Source organism: Anopheles ziemanni, chromosome 3 (genome assembly GCF_943734765.1).
Source record: "Anopheles ziemanni chromosome 3, idAnoZiCoDA_A2_x.2, whole genome shotgun sequence".
Classification (NCBI taxonomy): Eukaryota; Metazoa; Arthropoda; class Insecta; order Diptera; family Culicidae; genus Anopheles; species Anopheles ziemanni.
In genome coordinates, this window is record NC_080706.1 from 54,287,545 (window position 1) to 54,296,307 (window position 8,763).

Here is an 8,763-nt window from a genome sequence, read left to right on the forward strand (position 1 = left end):
AAATCAAAACGGTGTTTGGAAAGGCTCAGCACAACAACTAAGCGAGCTAAGCGCCCGAAACTACTGGCGAAGGCACACAGGAAATCCAGTTCTCGGCGGGCATTTCGCAGCGCGTCCTTCCTGCAGGCGGTAGAAAGATCCATCATCCTCCATCACCGTTCACCGATGCACTTTTCAGGCGAAAGGTAGGCATTTAATAAATCGAAATGATTTTCTAGAGAGAATCGGAGAGAGAGAGAGTGGGGGAAAGGAAGGAGGAGGACAGAATGAGCAACAAGGGCAGATAGTGGAAGAAAAACACTCATCAAAATTGGCAACAGGAAGCAGCGGGAAGCACGGAATGAAGAAACTAAAGCAGAGGGTCTGTGTCTGTGCCAAAAATAACATTGGGGAAACGAAAATCAAGGCACTGCGGAGGAAGCGGATTTGAACTACACGAGGCTCTTGATCCTGGGAGCGTTTAAATGAGACGGCGACACCAAGCGAAATGAAAAGGGTTGCCCGATAAACGGCAAAGCAAAAACAAACGCCAGATAACCTGCTCTCGCTGTTCACGCTGCCCGCTTGCCCCATCCCGGTTCCTTCAAATTTTTCCCGCACCGCAGCCGTGGTCTGCCCGCGCGAAAAGCGTAAAGGAAACGTAACCGTCCGGCCGATCGGGTGCTTCAAAGTGCGGCTGCCTTCTGGCTGGGGAGCCCATTCCTGTCGCTGCGTGCGAAAGATGATCGGTTTTGAAGATCCAGCGAAGAGAATCGCACTGCTTCCCATCAAACGGCACCGTGCTGGCCGGGCGTGCACCTTCACCCGCCCCTCGCGCCTCCAGCCCTCGGTCTAGTGGCGGTGAGCTGCCGTCACGTGAATGACGATTTCCAGCGAAAAATCCTGACCGAAGAAATCCAGTTTTGCAAGCCGTTCGCCTTTTCGTTTTTCCTCGGCTCTCGCCCGTTCTCGTGCCCGGGATCCTTCAACCCCCCGCGCCTGATGCTTGCTGGCGCTGCCCCTTGGGTGCTGGGCCATTTTGTTAACCCGATCGGTTGCTGATTTCATCTACCGACGATCCATGGAGGAGCCGGAGCTGGGGGCAAAATCACGCCAATTCGCGATTTGTGCGAGCAAAACACAAAAGAGTGCCCGAAGTGAACCACCGAAGGGCTCCGTGGAAAGCCCCTTTGACGCCATCACGGGTTTTGGGGGCTTTACGCGAAAGTTTCTCATGCGGTACATGGTGGTACCTTTCGCCAAGAGTAAAACACACGCTCTTATGAATTGTTGTGCCAGAAAAAGGGAGCTCATTTGAAACGCAACTCGAATCACGGCAGGTCCTCAGAACACCCTTGCCTCGTTCAGTTGTCCAACAGGTTGGATAAACACGCGCTACCACCGCGAAGTTGTTGTACTCTAAGAGTAAAAACGAAACCCGCTAGGGTGGACAAAAATATCGATTGCCGTGTTTGCTCTTGTTTTCTTTTATCCGTTCTCGTTTCATTTCTTTCTCGAGTTCGCCGTTGTGAGAGATTTATCATGCATCAAGCTTCTTGAAGGCTCAGAATTCTACGGACTAACCCTCTTCGAGAACTTTTTTCTTTTATAGGGCAAATAGTCAACACGCACGAAAATCATTGGGTGCTTTTCTCTGTATGAAGTTGCCCTTGGTAAACGGTATGGTGGATTGAGGCGAAGAAAAATTGAGAGCCTTAATCATGCTTGGGGGAAAACAGAACAAAACTAAATAAATTTACATAGAACATTACTAACACATACACATACAGATTTATTATCAATATAGACCCCCTAATGTGTCATGCTTTTTCAACCTATACTCGATTAAATCAATGTAGAATTAATTCAGCTGATATGCCATTTTCTGCATAATTTATGTTTTTATGTATTTGTAGAAAAATGTTCAGAACAACGTATGACATGCGTGGGTTGGTATATTCGGTTTTTGCTAACCAAATAATTTACACGGAAAAATTCTCTAGTGGCACATTATATTATTATTGTTGAGTACAGCTTTCCTCTAAATTATATATAGAATCTTTTGAACCCTACTACTAACTATACGCCAACCATTTTTTTTATACGCCAATTAGCTTAGCAAGTAAATCGATCTACTTTGGCATTATTACAAAATAGTAACTAAAATAGCTTTACATGCGAAAAAGTAAAACTTTTATGAATAATTTAGTTGGTGCAATTTGTGTTTTGGTAACCTAATAAATTTTTTGGACGAATCTTTCTAGCCAAAGTATTTCCTGTAAAATTGTAATCGTATTTTCAAGATAAAGAATCAATAGCATAAAGTGCATTAATTTATTTTATCAATCGTCATTTGATACTTTCTTAATAAACGACTTCATTATGAAATCGCTCAATTAATGCAAGCACTGTTATTGAACTGCCGCAAGACAAACAAAATGTTCCATTTCTTGGATAATTCGATCCGCAACTCTTACGTTTTCCCCACATCTTGGTCCACCCGATGCAATGGAGTACCATTAAAAAAGAGGTAATCTACTTTCATTTGCACCCAAATGTGGCCCGATCGATCGCATTCGATGCACCTCTCTCTCGCGTGTTCGGGTGGCCCATTCCCGCTGGGTGGTTGGCTCTGTTTTTGGCGAGTTTTGTGGTACGTGATTACGTTCGTTTTAATAATCTTTTGGCAACACTCGCGCCCAGTGTCCCGGCCAGGGAGATGCTGACGGGCGATGAATGTTTTCTTTGTCTTCTTCCGATTTTTCCCCTCGTGTTAGCTTTGTTCAGTACCATTTTCCTCCCTTCGAGGCGTCCGACGCGCAGACCAGTACTCGTGATACGTAAAGCGAATGAAATAAAAAGGAAACGAAAAACTGGAAATACTGCCGGCAAAGTCTTTCGGAGGAAGTTGCGGCCCGACCAGAGACAGCGCAGCGACTTTATACACTTTGGAACAATTTTACGATTATGATTTTATTATGATCTGTGTGATTTTTATTGCAACGGGTTCCCCCGTGAGCGAGGGATTCGGATCCGTTATGTCTCTTCGCTGTTGCAGTTCTTCTGCAACACCACCAGTGTTGTGTCTCTCTCCGCGTCTTACCCTTTTATTGTTCGTCCTTCCCAGCGAAGACCAACGAAAAACACTACTTCGGTCACCACTTGGCATCCTCGAACCACATCAACAACCGCATGCCTTTTGTCATGAGCCACATGAGGTGAGTATATGGTGAGTAATATTCCGATCCCAATGTCGATTGTTCCCGTCCGGGATTGGTAGTACCTTTCGCTTCACCCTTCCTGCTAGCAGGATCATTCGGGATCAAGGTTTTGTTCAATCTATTTTTACCCCCACCATGACGTTCTTATCTTTCTTCCAACGGCGGTCCAGTTCAAAATCGAAATCTGGCCCAAAAACCGTATTACCTCCCGCTTCGATCGATCGGTTCCCGATTGCAGTCTCCTTCCGTCAACCTCCAATAAAGAAATAAAAAAGCCGCCCCCCAAGGCCTCCCGCCTCGCAACCAGTAATGCAATTTCGGGCCTACCATCGCGAGTGCAACAGTTAATGCTTGCACACACAACAGCGTTCGGCAATCGGTTTGGCCGTGCGTGGTTTGCTTCTCTGGCGGGGATGATGGAGATTTGTTATTTTATTCGGTGTTTGGTTTATTTTTTGTTTGCTCCACCGGTCTAAAATCACATGGAGAATGTACTCGAAAAACGTTGGGTGCGCTGCGACTCGGCTGGTTGTGAAGTTTGTTTTCTTTTTTGTCTTTTTTCTCCAGTTACCTTTTTGTGAAAGGTGATGAAAACCGTAGGTGGTACTTGTAAAAAGGCAAAAAGAAAAAAAAATCAGACCGAGATACTTACAATTTTGCTACAGATTAAACGGATCCCAGAGAAAAGGAGCGAACTTGAATCGCTCTCTTCGAAAAACGAAATCAAGTCTCAGTGTACCAAAAAAAAACCCCCCACTGAACCCCACACTGTCTACAAAAGAAGCATAACCCGAACCAGGGCAAGTCATATTTCACCCCGCGATGCTGGACGCCGGCCCCTTTCCCGCACGTCGACAGTTGGACAATTACTTTTATTTACATTAATACGCGCATTCGGATGGGATCAAGCGAAGTGGATCAGATTTCGGAATCAGAGTGTTATACTTTTTCCGCCTTCGATTCCGTGCAGCCGCTTGGCAAGGACCTCGACGGGAGGGTGGTACACACCCGACAAAAGCAGCAACACACGTTAAAGCAACGCAACCCTCAGACGGTGAGAACTGGCGAGGCCTTTCCCCAGCGCCCGAAGTGGAGCGAATTTTCGGCACGAAACGGATTTACACGTCCACGTGCAAATGTGAAATACTAACCCGCGGTCTCCCGCGCTTCCTAGACGCATAACTCCACTCCCTTCGCGGCACACATTGCCGGTCGGCCGGGTCGGTCATTCGCACATAGAGGTCACTGAACGTCGACGGCTGGAGCGTTCGATGGGAGATGCTCTCGTTCGCGGCGCTGCCAATTAGCATAACAACTTGGGTGGGTTGGGAAGCGTTGAGCGAATTCTCGCGTGGTGACCCCAAGCGAGTGGTGGCGATTGTACGCCACCGAAAGAATGTAGCATAAAATTCGTCGCAGGATAACACCCCCTTCGTTGAAGCCGTGGAACGAACGCGATGCCGTCGGACCAAAGGGAGGGAAATTCGGAACCACTTCAACCTCTACGCTCATTTACGAAACCTCCAGCCAGCCGATTTTCCGTGTCGTTTCGTTGGCGTAACACTATTGCTTCACGCGAGACGCATTGTTGGATAAAACGGGGACGTTATGGTAATAAATAGTTAAGTTCCCCCCCACCATTTAGGAACACACACCATTTTCATTCTCAACGAATTGAACGTGGATCGTGAAGCTTAGACAAATCGGGCGCACGAGTTTTCCTCCGGCCGCGCTGTTTGACAGTATCGGGCTCGAAGAGGCTTTAGGTGTTTCGCACCTTTCTTCCGTTCACGCGTACGCTTAATTTAGGACCCGGGCGGGATAAGTGAAAATTGATCCGCGATACTGGGCGCCCCAAAGATGTGGCGGAGGTGAGAAAATGCCCGATCTTCCACCGCGTGATGATCGCCTTGCTACCCCCACCGGCAGCGCCCCTCGAGAGCTAATCGGACGACGTGAGGGCGCATGTTAATGTCTCAAACTAGCTCTCCTCTAATCTCTTCACGATGTGCCTCGTTCGCGCGAGCGTCGCTAGCAAACGACATACGGCCACGACGACGGATGTTGTGAGCCAGTATCGGGCAGCGTTAATCTTAAACACCGTAATTACATTAGTTTTATTTTCGTTCCCAAGGTGCTTATCGGTGCGAGAGCGCACCCGTTGTACCACCCACAGCCGAACCTTCCACGCGAGCGTCTGGGCAGACAGTTTTTAACGTTATGTTTTTTTTTTTTGCTGTTTTCTTCACTTTGCCTAACGAGATTCATCTCATTCATTTCGCGCTGGAGGCATGAAAGCGAAACGGCAACAGTGCAAAAATGAATGGCAATAAAGTAAGCAATAATATCTTCCAGGTATACTAACACACAAACACCCATGCCTAAGAAAGCCCCCCTTCGGAGGATCCAAACACGATCGCCGATCGTGTTGATGCCGGTGGCAGCCTTTATCTATTGTGCCATTTTACAACTAAATATTTATTATTAATATTCCGTGCAAGTTCCTTTCGTGTTTTAATTTTCTTTTTCCCTTCGTTCCCGCGCGGCTTCGGGATTTATCCATAATAACACAAGTTGGAGAGCACCCGAAGGGATGATCGAGGACATTCGATCGCAGGGATGTGACACAATCTCGTTGTTAGATAAAACAAAGCGAAAGATGAACAGAGCCAAATCGGCACTGCAGGGAATAAACACGTACACTGAGGCAAGAAAAGAGTGAACATTTCGGGAGAGAAGCTCGTTTGTATGGGGCCTTTTTCTCGCGAATGGTTCACCGGGAGCTTGCAGGATAAATAGGGGATGATCGAAGTGCTGGAGTTCGCCGGGCACTTCATCTTCGCTGCACCGTTTGGCCGTTTGAAGTTGAAGATCGCTGACCTTTTTGGTGTTTCGTTCTGAATTTGGACAACTTCTCCTCTGGTGAACAGTGGGAGGAGTGATGGTCAAATAGTTTGTCCATAACGTGACTCCAGGGGTTGAGGTAAGTGAGAAAGCAGTACTGTTTAAAACACAAAGATTTTTCAAAATCTATTGAAATACTTTTTATATCCAAAGCTTAATGAGCTATTTTTTACATATTGTTTAGTTACTTGCATTGATGACGATGGATTAAATAAAAAAAAGCTGCTAGAGTATTATCAAGAAAACCAAAGAAATCATGTGCGCATTTTGACAACAGTAGTTTTAATGTAATGAAAATAATCTCAGACACTTTCTAAAGCGGAATCATTATTTGTCATCATCATTTTACCAAGCTTTTATGGCTGTTCATGGGTCTGTAATTGCTTGAAGAAAGCAACAGCATTTGTTGCTGAAGCTGATACTTTAAAATAAATAGATTTGACAAATGGGGGATGATCTGACAGATTTAATTTATTTGTAATTTGAATTAAATTACATTGGCAGAATGATTTTTTAAGCTGACATTGTCTCCGAAAAATTGTATTTATTGCCACGGCATCGTGGTTCATGTCATGATCTTGACCAACATTGGCTCACAGTGCCCGAAAGATGCGCGAAGGAAAGCGACATTGGAGCGAAGAAAGGATAAGGGCGGAAGAAAATCGTACAAACTCCCTCTGTCCCGAACGCGCCCCGGTCGGAAAGCAGAGTAAAATGTGTTCGCGGCCTAACACGATTCATATCGGATTTTCATCACGATTCACATGTGACGTTACATGGGGTGAATTTTTTATTTCCTGCCCCTGAAGACGATTCGCGATTTTTCACGAAGCAATACGGGACGGGAGGAACGAACCGCGCAACTCTCGAGGGGGGCTCGATTTTGGAACGCTCCAGCAGGGGGCCAAATTCCTGAGCTCTATGGCAGAAGCGCAAGGAAACCGAGGAGAGATTCTCGAGCGGAAGGCTTGGTGGTTTTCGATTTTCGTATGTCACCGAAGGTTTGCTGCTTGTAGCTGCACTTGTCTTTCTTATCGGTTGCAGCCGCTTTTTGGTTCGGGCAGGTACAAAAACAAGAAAGCAACAGAATGCGGCGGAGCCTCTTGGAAAGAACACTCTCTTTGGGTTCGTCGCTTGACGTTGAGCCGGGAGAACGTTGGGAGTCGTTCGCGTTCGATTGGAGTTTTTACAGGCGCCAACAGCCATATGGTAAAGTAGGCCCTTTTCCGTGCCCCTCCCGCACCTTCCCACGGCCACCCCTGGTTTGGGGGAGGGATGCATCGGGATGCAATCTGTTGGAGGCTGTTGGTCGTGCACACGATGCATGCGATGGTGTCGTAGATCTTCGGTGCGACGCCAGTCGGTAGAAAACGTGATTGAAGCTGTGGCCGATGTTCCGATGGGTCCGATTGGCTGCCTCTCGTCCACTCTCCCATTTGCTTCTTTCACACCTCGCACCTCTCGTTTCATTAGAGGTAGTTTTTTCTTACTGTACTATCTTGCACTTCCACTCGAACTCCGCAACAAGCATTGACCGTAAGATTGCGCGCATCGTAGGAAACGGTTGAAACTGTGTCGGGCTGTGTTAGCCGCCGACACCCCCTCCGCAAGCCCGCAACCCGCGCCCTCCGCATGCCCGCAACCCAGCTCTAATCAATGAGTTCAAATTGTGCGACCGCTGTAAAACCCAATCATACCGTACCGAATCGAACCTCGAGCCCGTTTCATCGGCGGTGGGGAAAAGGGTGCACGGGGTTCCTGAAAATGCCCCTTGCTCTTGCGCGAAAGCGGTCTAGCTAGGCAGACCTTTCAGCATCTCATCTCAGCTGCGAGGCTGACCCGAAGTCACCGATTTCGCATTCCGACATTTTTCCGGCTCCGAGTTGAGTTCAATTCTCAGCGCATGCCTTTCTCGCCCGCCCTCGCGGACGTTCGACATCCGAGTTGGCCTTTTCCTCCTGCAACGACCAGGACTTTTGGTGGCTAGCGTCAAAACACACCCCACTACCGTCAGCTCCCCGGTCCCAGGGTCCAATCGCCTCCCTTTCGGTATGATACGGTATAATCGCAATTTATTTCCAATATTAATTGTTTGACCCGTAACCCGTAATTTTCTACCGGTCGCCGACGACGACGACGACGACGTCCAAGGAGTTGTTGCCAACTGCTCCTGCCCGCAACCCTGCGCGAGAGACGTGCTTCCTGTTCTCCCGTCGTTCTCGTTTCGCTTTGCAGCAAGACGCCCAGGAGGTCTGCAAATCCACTTTTCGGAGATCGGCAGGTTCGCTTGCAGTGAGTTCTTACCTTTCGAACACTATAGCTGGCGATTGAGGCTGGCACGATTGAGGCTGGCACGATTGAGGCGATCGAAAGGAGCGCTAGAGCCAGAGAATTTTCACACGTCCATCCTCAGAATGGCAGCTCGGTTCTGCACACGGCAACCAATCAAACGATGCACATGGTGCTCACATGGCTAACAGGACAGGATCAATCAGGAGCGAAAGGGAACAGGCAGTCAAATGCGTGTGGTGGCAAAACGAAGCTCCGCGTAGAAGCACTAAAATTAACACTTGATCGTCCCTTTGCGCACCAGGGGAGTGAGGAGTTTCCTTTGGGAGTCTAGGGTGGGGAAGGGGACGAAAGAAACTCCCAAACGGAA